The sequence below is a fragment of the Cupressus sempervirens genome, chromosome 7 (assembly GCF_028749045.1).
Source record: "Cupressus sempervirens isolate cs-2001-9-10 chromosome 7, ASM2874904v1, whole genome shotgun sequence".
In the NCBI taxonomy this organism is placed as follows: Eukaryota; Viridiplantae; Streptophyta; class Pinopsida; order Cupressales; family Cupressaceae; genus Cupressus; species Cupressus sempervirens.
The window spans coordinates 465707483-465725067 of NC_143124.1; the positions used below are offsets into that span (position 1 = coordinate 465707483).

At 35.7% G+C, this 17585-nt stretch overlaps 1 protein-coding gene across 2 annotated transcripts in view; it reads left to right on the forward strand.

Annotated features, from left to right (window-relative positions):
* LOC149547556 (Golgi transport complex protein-like protein) overlaps positions 1 to 17585 on the forward strand; it is an 89276-nt gene that overhangs the window by 69040 nt on the left and 2651 nt on the right. The window lies entirely within an intron of this gene.

Sequence of the window (17585 nt, forward strand, 5' to 3'; positions counted from 1 at the left end):
TAAGCTTTAATATAGTACGAGAACCTCATTTGTTTCAAAATGACAAGCTATAGTATATGTCACGACTCTGTGCAAGGCCGATGTGATCATTTCTCATTCATTCGTGCTTGGCTAGTAGGAATTATCATGTCGATTGGTCCATGAAAAATTGAAAATAGTAAAATATTTGACACAATGGTTGATTAATGATTGACATAGATTTCAAGATATAAATATAAACTTTATCATCAAATGTATGACTTGTACGCTTGGATACAATACTAGACAATTTGAGATTCGATTAGGAATAACAAAAGCATTTTTAGAATACAACCTGATGGGATTGTGGTGCAAACAATGTGTATCCAGAGAATCCAGGCTACGAGCTCCAATGTCGGACTTACTGGCCTCTACCAACACAACTAATAAGATGAAAAATTACTAATATGAAAGATTGCGTACAGAAGTGTAGATTTGCAAGCGTATTTTGAGAGCAAGTCCTTGATTGGCTGCAATCTTCCATCTTATAGAGCAATGCTCGACTGCAAGGGAATAATGCCCAATCAAGAAGTAGTTATGTGCATGAAAGATATGCAAGGTGGCGAGCACGAGTTACAATCTTGATAGAACTTGAAAAATGCAAAGGGGCCAAAATAATAAGGAAATTATAAGAGGCTGATAGACTTCATGCATTAAATTAATGTGACGCAAGAAAAGAAGACAAAATAGAATCTTCCTATAATTTATTATATCAATAATACTCATATGATTTATGCATGTTTGTATGCATTATTTATACACATATAAATATACATTATATTTCAAATATACATATATTTACACATACGTTATATTTGAATATATGCATGCATACATATACATATACAAGAAGAATGTAGAGCATCCAGATTCCAAAATCAAAGCTAACAATTGTTTTTATTTTGCTTAATGTTCATGTGAATATATATTTATGTATCCTTTCTGATTAGACGACCTAGTTAGCTCATGGTGGACACTTGGCATAATCTTGTTTGTCCAGCCTACTTTTCCTTGACCATGGTAGTTTATACTCATACCTATTAACTCAGTGGAGGTTGGTGCCCTTGTGCCCTAGCCTCTGTCTGCCAATGCTTCCCCCCATCACCGTGCTCCTGGAAGAAGAATTAACATGGTGAAAGCATACATCTATATTATTAACTAACCATTTCTAATTCATCTATATTATTAACTAACCATATTAACTAACCATTTCTAATTCATGTAATAGCATATTATTAACCAACATCTTTCATTCCACATGAAACATAACGAATAACCAATATTTTCATTCGTATGAACTCAAAATGAGTAACTAAGTTGACCAATCATTTTGGATTAGCTTGAAATATCAACGGCTAAATAAATTTTCAAAATCAACAAAATAGGGGGTGTAACACCAACTTTTCAAGGGAGGAGGTGGCAGGATGGTTTGTTTGATGAAGTTCCTTGGTTTCAGTCTTTCAGCATGCCCATTTCTGGTAGTAAGGGTTATTGTGTTTCCGGGTGGTGATGGTGTCTGTGTTCTATGAAGGTTCTGAATGTATGCAGGGCGTTTGATTGGTTTTGTGTAGGGTTGTATGGAAATCTGTTTTGAGTCCAGTGGTCTGGGGATGTAAAGTTTAAATCTACCATCTTGGAGTGACATTGTAATCCTATTTATTAATATAATAAAATTACTACCACCAATAAAAAAAAAAAACACCCAGATGAATTTGCTGAAGAACTGACTCTCAAGATTGAGGGTTCCTATGGAGACCAGATGATGCTGTTGAACAGCTACAAGATGCCTAGAGGAATGATAACTTTAAAGGAATATTTAGACCAGATGATTTCCATAGGGACAAGAGAAAGATATTATACAAAGATGAGAGGAGAATGAGTTTTGATTAGCTTTCCATATGTTTTTTAAAGCAATTTGAAGGTGGGAGAAGTGCTTGTTTGTATGTTGGGAGTTCAAGGCTAGAGTTTTGGATGTGCTGGTTGAAGATTGTGAACGTTTGTGAAATCTAGCTTATGTTTTTTGGCTAGTTGTTATCAATTGGACTATTGAGGATCAGTTTTGTAATGGGAAGTCCATTAAAATTTCGCATTAACAGTATGTATTCCTGTAAGACAGTTGTAATGAAAATTAATTTCTTTTCTGTAACTTGTGTTCACAAAGTTTCTTCCCAAATCAATGAGTTTAAGATAAATTTGTATCTTGTTCCTTGTTTAAAATTAATAAATCGTAGCATTCCAAGGGTTCTCATGGTTTATCAAGAATCAATAAAGTAGAGCATCCAAATTCCAGAAACAGTACAAAAACATGGTTTATGGTCCTATTCAATGACTCAGTGAGTGCAGTTGCTATCTAAAGTTGAATCTCTATATAGTGAAGAGATACAATAATCTGCAAAAAATTGTAATTATACCCAATTAATTGCGAAGCTTGGAGCTGGCCTACATTTTTCTTGAAATTGTGAAAAACCTTTGACCAATTGTTGACCCAATTTTTCAAGGACTTTTTCATTTTGTTTTAAAATGCAATAAATTCCAGTTAAAATCCCTAAAATATTGCAAAATAAGGTAAAAAATCATTGCAAAAATTTGTGAACCCTAGAAAAACTTGCAGAACTACCTAATCACTCAGAAATAGGGTCGTTCCAGGATGGAGTCAACAATAGCGCAGAATTGGCATGGAAACACTTTGTTATTTTGTCCCTTAGTTTCCTTTCCAACCTCTGGAGAACCCTAAGTAGAGGATCCAAACAAGCAATGGCTCCCATCAACTGAATTTGCAAGGGCCTCAATCATCCTAGATTGCGGGGGGCACGTGAGAGTGTTGAAGCAGCTGATGAATCTGCTCTAAATCATGGCTTTGATATGACCCACGATTTCTACATGTCCTGTCCCATGGATTCTGATGCAAAATTGCTGGTCCTGATGTGGTCCTCCCAAATTTGCCCAGGAACAGCAGACTAGTTGTGGGTTCGTAGTGAAGGACCTGGGAAGAATTTACAAGAATTTTGAGTGAATTTGTGCATTAGCAGCTGAACTTGGGAGGAATTCGATGATTTTCAGTCACTTTTTGACATTTTAAAAGTTTTATTTGTCTATTTTGGTCAATTCAACCCGCCAACTCCCAACCCTAAAATACACCACTATAAAAGTCAAAAATGTTAAAATATATCTGTTAACGTATGGTAGTGTCGGTCAGGGTTCAAGGATAGACATGGCAATTGTATGTGTATGCATGGTTCACATGGTGAACTGATATACACACAGACATAACCAGTATTATTACCATCAGCATTATCATCCTTGTAATTACCTTCTATCTATATCATACTAAGTTGAAGTCTGAACCTTGTCTTTTGACTCATACTTTATAACTTGCCATAAATCGATCATGAATTAAGATCGTGATTATGATCCATGCAATATTCAGATCGGCGTCTATGGTTTTTTGATTAACTAACAAATCCAGATTAAGATGTATGTTTGTAGTAGTTTGTTAGTTTAATCTATAACACCAGATTAGGATCCAGATCATTAGACTATAAACTAAACTTATCATAGTGTCTCTTCAGATCGAATAGACACATCCGCTCCTGATTGACTATGGTTAGCATATTTATATGTGATCAAATCAAGAGATACAAACCATTGAAACACAAAATTAGTTCTATCTCTGCAATACAAACTCCAGAACAAAATCAGTGATATAATCTTCAGGATTCATAACTCAAATCTGAACATTCAAATTAGCACATATACGTTGTGATTGTTATCACCTGCATTTAAGATAATCAAATTAGTATTCTGGAAATTTATAAAATTGCAGTCTGATATAAGTTGAACAATCATTTACACGGTATCAGAGCCTGGTTCCTTTGAAGAAAGCTTTACCGCTTAAGGAAGATCCTAAAGACGTGAATACAAGGATAACAGACAGCTTCTGAAGCAGAGATATGGTCAAGAGGTGTAGTCTTATATAAGATCTTTGGAATGTTGCATCAATGCCTTGTGTCAGAGTATATGTACGCAATGGAGAATTATTCATTTTCTCTAGTTGTGGAAGCTTGAAACTAAATACTAGTTATGCTGGTTATGTGGCTTCCTAAAACAACAAATCGTAGCAAGCCATTTCACTATTTTTTGGCGATAAATTGTAGACTGATAGAAATGGAAAGATACAAAAATAAACTCGAATCATTCATTGTAGGGTCTGATTATTGCCTTCATTAACATTGGGCAATAATGATTAGTGTGATATCTGTGAAGTAATATTCAAAGATATTCATGTTTCAAACGGTAATATTTGGGAACAAATATTTTCTTGCAAACTACAGAGAAATATTTCAGATATTTGTTCGCAAACTATAGTGGAGAGAATATTAAATGAAAATGAGTTGATCAAGGATTCAGTGACAGAAATGCTATGGTAGTCGCACATGCTGCGATCTGGAGGTAGCATCTCAGAAATATGTTGTTGCAACTCTCATATTTGTAAGTCAGACGATGATGCCAATAGTATTGTTGCTCACCATGTGAAGTGAGAGTGCATCTATCACTGCCATGAGATGGTTATTGCTATGGATACCCATAATACTGTGATCAAATAAGAAGATGCCATGGTCTGCAATCGGCAATCTAGCCCTGGATTGCGAGCATTATCTTTGGAAGCAAGTGTTGATAGAGCCCTGCAACATTAACTCAGGTCTCACCACTATGGACAAGACGTAAGGAGAGTATGATCTGAAGGTGAATTTGAAAATCTGCCATAAACATGAACTGATAGCAGTTATCGAAGTGTGCTGCTGCATATACCAATTGCTGCAGTGCATGAAATGACCGTGGTTACATATGAATGACATACCCGTGCAATAGAAACCATCGAAGGAAAATATATAAAATTGTGCCATCATTGATTGTAAACCATTCTATGGTGAGTTATCCTTGATGTTGTGGGTGCAATGACCACTGATTATTATTCCCAAAATACGGAACTCTTTGTCAAAGCAGAGAAGATGGAAATGCGAATATTCAAGCTGAGTATTGGTTTGTTGATGGAAAGATATACAATTGTCCTTGAGCATATAAGAGTTGGGTCCTTCACTAGCACAACTACCTGTCATGAGAAGTCACAAACTATTCAGTTGATCGGTTGCTCTGTAGGAAGATGGATACATGTTGAATAAAGTTATAACCACCACACAAGGGATTTGGTGACATCACATTATTAAATAAGTTTAGAAAGGGCATCCGCAAAGCTGCGGGTCCCCAGCCATGTGGTTGGATGTGGAACATCACACTAGTGAATAAGAGACTTTAATGTTTGTTCACCATAATAGAAAGGAGGCTTTAAAATTAAATGTTGAATTTGCATAAGCATTTTCTTTATCATTGGGGAACTTAGATTCTAAATCAATAAAGGAGATGGATACTTAAAATAATTCTAGATGACATATTATTCAAATGCATAAATGTGAAATAATTGAGGCATCGGGTCTTCCAAATAATAGCATACACCGCTTACATAATTTCTATCATGGAATTTCTATATTGGTGTGACTACTTGATGCTTAAGAGATCATCGTGAAAACTATTTGTTCTTATGACAATATCCTTCTAATGTTCTACCGTATAAAGGTTTTGTTTATAGCAAGATAATATAATATGGGTTAAAGATTCTTTCGAGTAATAGAGGCATGTGAGAATGCTAGCATTAATAAAAAGCCATCAACATTGAATTGAAGAAGGCAGTTGGTGGGTTGTGTCTACTCTTTGTGTTTGGGGCTGCAATTGTGTTGATTTTTTTGAAGCGCATTAGACCCTCCTTCATCTGCCAGGGTCAGTGACGGTTATTATGTAATGTCAAGATTATTCTCCTGGATTTGGTAATCTCTCAACATCTTTCACAATACAAATATTATTTAAGAGTTGGAAGGTGATTCTCGATCTGTAGTGGTCTCTAGAACAACATGATTTGTTTTGCATCAAGGCTTGTTGTGAATCTAATTGCGGCTGGTGAATTTTATTGATGTTGCAGTTATTTCAGTTGCAAACTTTTGGGAAGGAAGAAAGAAGCAAATTGCATCAAGGACGTTGATGGGCATCTTGAGATAAGGACGATTCTTTGCAAAGAAGAAAAAGAACATAAAGAAGTCTTCCTTAATTGCTATGATGCAAAATTGTTCAAAGATATATGAATGGGAATATCACATTGTGGGGGGAATATTAACCAATGTTGCATTCCCATTGTTTGACAAATGCTGATATGGAGGCAATTTTCTGATTTGATGCACATGGACCTGTTGTGAGGTTTTCACACCATCACCCTAAAATTTTTGGGGACCCACCTTTTTTCGGTTGCCTTAGCGAATTTGGAGTTGTCCAGAGGTTTTTGAATTGGTAATTTTACATATTGGATGCCTTCGGGCCAGTAAAGGGTTTGGTTTGTTTTCACTTGGTGTGAAACTTGATTTTCTGGAATATGAAATTTTATCCTTAGGCCAAACAGAATTCAATAACAACATTTTTTTGATTTTTAAAATAATATTTGGCAGGATAAAATTATAAATTTTATATAATTGTATAAGCTTGAGCATTTTTAGAATGGAATTTTTTGATTTAGTCATTTTGGAAAATCTTGAATTTTTTTGCTGAAAAGGAAATTCTCTTTTGATAGTAAAATTGAAATGGAGTTTGAATTTCGGTTGCTAGGAAAAGGATTTATTTTGTTTAAAAAATTGAAATTGTATTGCAAGATTGAAATTGGATTGAATTGCAAAATCTCATTAAATTGGTCGAAATTTAGCCTAGAGGATTTTAGAAATGTTAAAGGAAATTGGTAATTTGGCTACGAAAATCGATTTGGCTTCCTAGATTTGATTTTAATGATACTGTAATTGTCAAAGCATTGTTAAATGAAAATTTTGACATCTCCTAGGCTTACCTTGTTTCTATATTGCAATTTTGGATCAAACTGGCAATTAAGTGGGCCACTTTCACTATAAGGCTAAGAAATTTTAAAGTTGCATTTAAATTTGGGCCATTAATTGAGCGAGCGACATAATTTTGTTTCCCTCCAGGCAGGTCGGTCCACTCTAGAGGCAAAAAGTTTGGTATAAGATGGGCTTCCCCTCCTCTTATTTCCTCATTCCTTTTTTCCTCCTCCTTGGATGTGCAATTTTCTTCTAGGGAGCGAATTTCTAGCTAAGGCGATTTTTTGGGGCCTGATTTTTCCTTCTTTGGCAGCAATTGCTTTCTCTTTAGTTGAGCGATTTCTGGCCTAGGACGAATTTGTGAAGAGGCCTAATTTTTGCGAGATGGGCAACAATTTTGAAGTCTGATTTTTCCTCCAAGGGCTGCAATTTTTGTCTTTGGCTTTGGTGATTTTATTTGTTGAAGAGGCAATGTCATTTCAGGTCTGAATTTTGGCACTTTTGGGTGAACTTGGAGAACCGAAATTTCAATTTTATAGCAGATTTTCTGCCGTAGGGCAGCGATTTTCTCCAAATTGGGCGATTTTGGCAAGGAGGTCAAAATTCAGTGGCATGAGCAGATTTTTGCAAGCATTTCATTTGCTAGGGCATCACATTTTGGAGAGAGATTGAAATTTCCAAGATCTGATTTGAATGTAAAGAGGCCTGGTTATTGGTAAAGGCAAATTTAAGGTAAAATTCTATTCATTTGTAAAGGTGAAGATTGGTTTAAAGACAGATTCTATTCCTCGTTCTTGTTTGATTTGTTTCCCTTATCTTCTTCTTGCACTACTCATCCACCACTTCATCATTTTGATTGATAGGTTGAAGTTGGGAGATATTAGTGTAGATTTCATGATAGGACATTTGGAGAGGTAGAAACAAGCTAGACCGCCCTAGGATTGAAGTTTGAAGATTGTTAAGTGTAGATATAGGATTTGGAGAGATAGAAATAAGCTAGATTCCATCAATAGAAAGAAGGTTGGAGATTGATAAGTGTAGTCCATATCATTTAGAACGAAGGGGCAGAAATAAGTGTTTAAGATGGTGGATGTTAGTGCAAGTAAGAGCCCAAAGGGAACGAATACCAAAAAAGATAAAGAAGACATGATGTCTTAGACCACCTTCTCAAAAGTGAGGCGAATAAGTGAAACCAATATCAACATGGGGAACATGGTGCAGTTGAAGGATAAATTGAAGGAAGGACGATCCCCCATGGCAAAGAAGATCTACAAGAGCGGAATTGTACATGCGGCGGCTTTCCCTCCTATCTTGCTTTGTCTAGAATTGGTATGAAGTGTGCATCCCGGTTTGATATTGTGACCAAGTCCATTTTTGATGAAGGGAAGAGAGTGTTGGCTAACATTAGTAGACAACTGGTCGAAGAAGCATTCAATATTCCCCAGCATAGAGTCATGACAGTGGTAACGATAGATCAAACAACCAAGTTCTTTCAGGGTAACCGAGAGGCCTACTTCATTCATCTAAAGTAGAATTGGTTACACGAAGGCAAGAAGGGAGTTACCAAGTCGTTAAAGCTCACTAAGTCAGATTTCAAACCGGAATACAGTGATCTAATTGTGCTTCTCAGTCGGATCATGGGCGTGGCTCAAGGTATGCAATTCGAGAACTGGATGTACTAATTTATTGATGAAATTGAAAATGGAAAGAGAAAATTCGATTGGGCTAGAAATATAAGTGAAAATTTAGAGTTGTAACTTAGGATAGTGAAAAATCAAAAGCAATTCTACATGGGGTCCTATCTTTTCTATTTGATTGCGAGACTATATGAAAATCCTAGACTCAGGCCTTAGGAGTGATTGGTAATGGGCTAGGGCAATGTTTGGTGCATGAGTGCTATCCATAGCTTCATTTGCACAACACCAAAGACTATAAAAAGTTTTATGATGCCTTTGCCATGAAGATGGTAAAGGATATTACAAGGGATACCTTTTAGGAGGCTCTCATCGGAGGCGGAAGCAAAAGTTAAGAAATATGGTAGTTGGTTCATTCAATTTTCGCAATTCACATATATTAGAGTAGCAGGAAGTACAGTTTGTCCCAAGAGGCTTCCAAGGTACCCACTCGACAAGATACTTTTGATGGAGTTGCCTAGGCAACTCCAGCATTATGACAAAATGATGAAACTTAAAGGTGAGACAGGGATTACTTTCTCATTTGCAATAGGAAATGGTACTTGCCCCAATCCTGTCACCTTTGTAGCTACGGAGGAGTTAGAGTGGAATCATCTAGGATGGTATAAAGCAAGATATGGATTCGATCCAAATGGTCTTATCAAGGCATCTCATGAAAACACATTCAAACATATTCCTACTATAGAAGATTTTTAGGCCAATCCACAGGATGATTTTCATGTGAGGAAGCTAGCTTTCTCAAGATCGTCAGTGGGCATGATGAGGGCAATCAGATGGAGAGGCCTTGATATTCCCAATCAACTGGAAGATGATGAAAATGTACTAAGAGAAGATTATGATACAATGGATGGAACAGAATTGGGTCCAGTGGATTGGGATGATCATCAGGATCCTTCCTTAGAGGTAGTTACAAGGACAGTTGATCTACACACTGAGTCATGGTACAATGAGAAGTTAAGGCAATTACAAAGTTGGAAGATATGCCTTACTTATGAGAAGATGAAACCGAAGGAAGTGGGTCCAGAGAAGTCAGTTGGATAGAAAGGTGGGGGCAGTAGCCAGCAACAAAGAGCATTTAAGAGCAAGAAGAGAAATTTGGAGGTTGAGAAAAGTAAAGAACATCAGGAGCCTCCAGCAAAGAGACATAATACAACACCATCAGGGGGGAGCATAATTGAGGCTAGGAGTCGAGAGGTTAATACAAGCGGACAAAGGGTCTCTGTAGAGGTGAGTTTTGATTTAGAATCAAGTGGTTACAGTAACAGTACCAAATACTCTCCTCTCTTAGAGAACCAACATGGAGATGATATGACAGTCACTAGTAAATAAGAGGATAGGCCAACTGATATTGAGGAAATAAGCCAGATGCATGAGGCCGTTTGTGATGCTTTGCTAGTCGAATCGAATCCAGATTGGGGAGATGCACTGCACCACTATGGTTAAGGAAAATGCTTATGCCAAGAGGCGAGGTGGTGACTATCCAAATAGTTGAAGATATTCAAAGGGTTAGTGGAAAAGGAAGATAGCGAGAAACAAAGGAAAATTGCAAAAACGGTGGCAAAGGTAATCAGGAGCGATGATGATGGTCACCGAAAAGTTCAGATTGCTATACCAAAGGTTAGCAAGGCAGTGGATGAGATTATAGCTCAGGAGTATGAGATAGTTGAGAATAACTTGGGAAGAATCACAGATGACATGGAATGTAAGGAGATCCAGGAAGGCATGGTTTCAGTTAGAGAATAGTTAAGGAAGGTGAACAAGAGGATTGTAAAGTTGGAGGCCAAAAACAAGTATTGGAGAGATTGCCAGCCTATCAACAATTGCATCAGGCAGCCCTTCTACAAGACAAGGGGAGCAATATAGAAGAGATATCAGCTTAGCTGCACGAAGTTAAGGATTGGATCAATGCTATAATTCAAGATGGGTGAAATTTCTTGCCTTCCTTTATCTCGACATTCAGGTCATTGGTGGCTATTAGAGACGAATTTAGAACATTTGAAGGTGAGTGGAAGGATTTCCTTCTAGTCAAGGACTTAGCCATTCCTAGGTTAAAAGCATTTATTGAGCTACCAGAGAGATATTTGGAGAGAGCCAAGTTGGTGGATGGAGGAATGAGTACGGTGAGTCTTGGTTTGTTGCCTTGACCATTAGAGTGAGGATACTAAATGAGATTGCACAACACACCCTGGGCGTTGACACTTCTATTTCAACCATGATGAGTGATGTTGGGGCTGCACTTGATTTTGAAGATATCAAAGAGGAGAACGTCAATGAAACAGAGTTTGGGTCGAGATTGGATGAGTTGGGAAAGGTTGCCATCAAGAAGAAACATTTGGGCACCCTTGCCTACCTCAGTGCCTTTATCGGGTATGCAAAAGAGTACAAGAAGGATCATGAAAAGACACTTCAAGCGGCAATCAACATGATAAATTCAGTTGAGCTCAAGATGAAGCACACACCTTGCCCTCCCATGAAGGAAGTGAACAACAGGCTAGCCAAGTTCATTGCCTTGGCTAAAAAGATGAAAGAAAAGTTTAGAATTATATTAGAGGATCATTTGATATAAGCCCAAGTGGAAAATTCTCCTTTCGTCTTAGGTAAATAGGTGTTTGATTTTGATTGGCTACCATTTTGGTGCCTTCTCATTGGTTGCCACTTTTCCTTTTTTCATTGGTCCATTGACGAGGTGGCATTTTCTCATTGGTTGATGGGTTGGCAACCCTAATTAGGGTTTCTAGGATTCAATCTGGATCATTGATTTTGCCTCTTAATCTCTATCGTTGGTTGTAATTTTTGGCCTTATATATAAGGCCATTTGCTCTCATCTGTAAAGGGTTGAAGAAAATTGTTGCTTAAGATAATACCAAAATTGCTTCTCTTATCATTGTTGTGACTTGTATGGTGATAAGAACACCTGGTGTTATTGCATGGTTTCTACTTCCAATAGTTAGAGTTGAATTCCATTGAAGTTGTTAAAGTAGATTTTATTTCAAGGAAGTTGTTAAGAGTAAGTAAGAGTAGATGGATAGTTGCATGGTGATATTAGTGGATGTTTGATAGGGACCCATAAACTAGGCCACTAGCATCCTAGCAGCTTGTTAGGAAGCCTTGCGTGGCAATTCAGTCTTTTTTTTCCTTGAATCATTGCATCTATGGATGTAGTGCCGTTGGCAAGCTTTCATCAGATTTGATCCCTGCCCATTTGCTAACTTTCCATTCATAGGAGTAGGAGTAAGGCAACGAGTAGTGTAGTAGTTGGAGTTTAATTGAGAAGAAAGTTAGGAAGGCATAAGTCATTTGAACACACCCCCTCCATCATCACCATCAACATTATTTGGCGCTCATATACTTTACAAAGCCAGACATCATCACCATCACAACAAGAGTTTGACAATCTTTGAATGAACAGTGTAAGGCTGCCTACGTGATTAACCAACAAATCACATTAATATAATTGAGTTAGTATCCATAGGTGTAAGGAACACTGGAGTTTTTTTCATGTCTTCATGAGTATTTACTTTTCAAGAGAGGGTTGAGTGTTTGATATTTCGTATTAAGTATTCAATTCCTATATGTTATGTAGTGGTACAAAACTGACATCAACAGGACCTTCCTTGGAGCAACTTGTATTAAAGATATTGATGTGCAAATAAGTATTTATTATCCTTGAATATTATGTTTATTTAATCATTGTAGTCTCTCTTTTGTATTTCTATATGTAATTTGCCTTGATCTTTTCCTTTGTCTCCAAGGATGTTCTTACATGAAAAGAAGAATGTTGCATTAAGTATCCACTGAGGTTTGTAGAGGACTCTATGGTGGTTTTGGATCTTAGTCATATGTTGATCATACTAGAAGATGTGAGTCTATTATAGAAAATTATCATTCTATAACGAGAGGGAGCAACTAGAGGATCTAATTCAATTGATCTTTGAGGATAGACAAATACTTAAATGCTTATAGTCATGGGACCAATTTGATGGTTGAAACATCTTCAAAGAAGAGGAAAATAGCATTACATTAGAATCAACCTTGGATGAGGAGGTCAAGAAGTTGACAAATGTACTTGGAGCTTCAGAAGCAAGCCAAATTAGCATGAATGCTTGATGCAGCCAAATCTAAGGATAGATCCATAGTTTATTACATTCACTCATATTACTATGGAATCAGAGAAGTACATGTGTGTTTTGGGAAATTGCTCTTATTAAAATAATAAATCATGTAACAAACGACGAGTCCCTTAGAACAAGATATTTTCCATGATTGGAGAATATGAATAACATATGCCTCCGTGACAGAGGTAGCAACCTAAGGATCTATATCTGTGGACATCCAATGATATTGATTCAGAGGGAGTAGACTGTAATAACGGTTTTTCATAACAAAACAAAGACGATCTATAAGAGTTTTTCCTAACAATTTATTGAACAATTAATTGAATTCCTTTTCATAGGACATTAAATGTTTTCAACTACCAATGATTTATTGAAATAACCATGTTCAACTGAGATAACTATATCAATTGAAACAATGATCAACTGTAATAACTATAATAATGACTAGCTGGAAATAACTGTATCAATGATCAACTGAAATAACTAGAATAATGATTAACTGAAATAATTGTTTCAACGATCAACTGGAATTAACTCAAATAACTGTATCAATGATCAACTAAAATAACTAGAATAACGATTTTAAATATTTCTCAGAACAACAGAGAAGTAATAGTTCTAAACAAGAAACTTAGATGTTTACTGATTTTAAATATTTGACCAAGTAGCTCATGACTGTCCAATGGTGTACTCTATTGTGAAGTCGCTAAATCCTTATCAAGGTAGATAGAGGTCATACTTGACGATTGAATGATGGACTAGGATAGTGCCCCATTCCTTGAATCCATTTAGCAATGCTTTCTCCCCTTCGTCTGCTCCTGCAACCACCAATGCAACATTTCACAATAATAACAAGTTCATTTAAATCAAACATTAGGATACATTAACTAGTAAATGTAACAGCGGCTAACTACCATTATCAATAAACAAGTAAACATGACAAACAATTAATCGATTTCTAATATACATAATTATAAAAAACCATATTCGCATGAAATAAATGGTTAATTATAATTTCCTTTTCACATGATCGTGACATTGATAGTTTTGACTAATCATCACAACGGCTATAAACTTATTTTAACTAGGTCAAAATTTTGGGAGGTAACATATTAAAGCAGAATGATATATCAATTGACTTTCAACCAATACTACAAGATGAATAGTTGATACACCGAAAAAGATCTCAACATTGAATATATTTTGAACCCTCAACTACTGTTATCAACTAGGTTTTGATACCATGTTAGGATTTTAACCCAAAAATGAACTTAGTTACTGGATTCATGCCCTGGAGGCTGGATTTGGATCTAGATCTGTAGCTGGATTCGTCCGGATTCTTCCAGATTTTTTTTTCCGATTATTTTCTTATAATCATAATCCAAGACAAAAATCATAATCACTTAAAGGCATTAGAACACTTCTGTCAAGAAGTGGGGATGCAGGTGAACAAATCTGGGATGAAAATCATGATTTTTTCTTTGAAAAGAAAGGACAATCATTTGGATTTTCTTTTTGAAGGCAACCCATTAGAAAAGGTGAAAGAACACAAATATTTAGGGATTGACTTCAGCCACAGGCTCAGTTGGGAGACTTGTAGAGTTAAAAGGATATAGGGGGGATGAAAAGCACTATATCTGCTTCGAAATAGATGTAGGAACGCCAAGCTATGGGACTAGAAACCCAAGAAAACTCTAATTGGTTTGCTGGTCACTCCAGTTGTTCTTTATGGTTGCGACGTTTGGGGGGGCAGCATGACAAAGTGTGGGTGGAGACAACTAGAGAGAATCCTGAAACATCTAATCACTACTAACATCAAGGTCAAGGCATCTGTATCTTATGAAATCTTGTTAGCAGAAACTGGTATGTACCTGCTGGAGTGGCTGCCAGAACTCGGTTAATAAGTTATTTAAGGAAACTTGACAACATGGATAGCCAACGTTGGCCCAAAATTGCAATGCAAGAGGACTTGGCTCGTAGAAAGAAGACTTAGATGAAACAAAACATAAAGTGGCTGAGCACATGGAATATCAAGTTGTAAGAGTGTCCTATCACTAACACAGAAATAAAGAAGTTCATGAGGGGAAAATTTCAAACTGCCATGTGGTCTCTTAACATGGGTTGGAAAAAGACACATTCTATCAAAGTTTTCACATCAAGCATATTTGGGGCCAGCTATTAATAGTTAGGCTAGGATGTTAATTGCTCAATTGAGGATTGGATCACATCATCTCAGATGTGAGATTGGTAGATGGGAGAAGCCTAAAGAGGAGTGGGAGGAGAGGATTTGCAAATTTCGTGGAAAAGGGGTCGTTGAGATGGAATGTCACTTTCTTACTGATTGCAAGGCATATGAGGATATTCGGGCTCAATCTAGGGTCATCTTAGGGGATGGCATAAGCTTACATAGTTTGTTCAATGATGATAAGATACGACAAATTGCTGGTTTGATTGTCAAGATTCATAGCAGGAGGTTGGATGCAGAAAGGAATCAAGATTGATGCTTTTGATTTGTGGTCCCTTAGCTCGATGGTCTCGTGGATGTCATTAAAATCCTTTATTCATTCATGATGGATTTGATCCAAAGATTCATAACAGAATCATAGATTCATACTATGAAATGATTTAGAATCATAGATTCATACTTTGAAATGATTTAGTTTTAGAATTATGTATATTTCTCTCATTTTTTAGTACATATAATGCATATATATCTATATATATTTATCTAAGTTGCCGGTTCGGATTTTGGTACGGATGTGGGTTGGAGATTTGGGTTTGAAATTCGGCCAAATTTTTTTAAGGTTGGGTTCAGATTCATTTTGGGTTCGTCTATATATATATATATACATAATTTAATAATATTATTAATAAAATAAAAATGCTTTTATTTTGTTAATGACTTCAAATTTTGTTTCAAATAATATAATCTAGAAAAGCATAAGTTAAAAATATTAATTTAAAGTTTATTTTAAAACTTTGAATTGTTTATTTTTTAATAAATAAAACATAATATAACAAAGAAAACCTTTGATTGCACTGTATATTTTTTACAGAATACAAAGCCAAAGCCAAGTAGAGTCGTAGTGCTGATTTGGAAAATGCGTCACTGGTGTTGCTGGCCGACGACACCGTTCTGCAGTAAAACTGTGTTTTTAAAAATGCCATTTGTGTGTTTATCCACATCGTTGTTGTAAGTGCGAGTTTAGCTGCGTTGCGGGTGTAAATATTTGGGTTTTAAAATGCCGTTTGTGTATTTCAAACCAAAAATTGAAATTGAAAAAGGTTAAAAAAACTATAAAATATGTTATTTGGAAGTCCAAATTGGTCAAGTCGTTGCGCAGTCACTGGAAATTCATTCAGGGCTCACATAGGCCAAGAAACAAATCAACCAAATTCACACGGAAGTCGACTATGGTCCTACATGATGAATTTGGACAGAATTTCTCAGTCTGCAGGCGAATTTGAATCGAACCAGAATTTTGATGAATCGAACCCCGACTTCCACCCTTGGTGACCAAATGTGGTAACTTAGATATTTATATATATAAATATACATGAATCCTTCACGAATCATAATTGAGAAAAAAAAAAAACTACAAATCCACAAATCCAATTAACGTGCTCGAATTGGATTGCGAATTGGCAATTAAGGAAATGAATGATAAATAGCAATAGGGAAAGCCAAAACACATACAATAAACACTAGAAATTATTTTGGAAAAACCCTTCGAGCCACACAACAGAAAACATCATTTTATTGATCATAAAATGTTCAAGTGTTACAATGCCTTTCGCTAGATGTGATATATATAACACAAGAGAGCACTTCACATTACAACAAAAGGTCTCTTGAAATTCTGAACAATAGAACTCTTTATTACACACAACTTTTCGTATTTCCATGCCTTAATGCATGATGAATGACACGTCTTTATATTTAATATTACAATTATCATAAAGGTCCTTTTCAGGTGACTACGATGGAATTAATGCCCAGAGATAAAGATTTATCACAGCTACAAACTTTTAACATTTTGTGCATGGATTATGGCATTTTGCCAAAATAGAATGATACTTAATGTCGGATGATAAGAATCCTCCTCCAAATTCAGACTTTTAGCCTTAGCTGCTTAGTCCTTTTTGATATAATGTTGTGTAATTAATGCTTTATGATTCCGTGATTGGCTTTTTCCTTTTTATGGACAAGTTTATAGCAGCTGTGTTTTCATTTTCGGGCTGCTTTATACATTGATTCTTGGTATCTATCTAATATGTGTGGCTTTGGGACATGGAATTCTGTCCCCTTTTTGAGGATAGGCTGTATTTATTTTCCATTATGTAATTATTAGTATTAATATATAGATCTCTTTTGTAAATGATAAAAAGAAAAGGTTATACGAAAATTTATGCTCTTTATATATATTTTCAATTTAAATTATAAGTTTGTTCATCCTATTTTTGCTAATTATAAAATAGTTTCAATCTTATCCATCCAACCAATCTGTGTCCAAAAAATAAGTAACCAAAAATGGGATGACCAAAAAAATGAATGTGTACAACCCAAAAAGTAAGACTTAGTCAACAAAGAGAAAATAAAACATTGTCTATGAATAAATTATTCATTTGTTTTGTGCGAACTTATGGAAAACCTTAACAACAATGATTGTTTGAGAAAAGTAAGTAAATATAAATAAAATAATATGTAACCTGTTTATTCTGTCTTAGTTTTTTTCATCTCGGTAATATCATTTATTGTAATTAAGATATAAATCTTAGAGGAAATTTAGAAAAATAATTAAAATAAAAGGAAGACTCAATAAAAAAGAAAA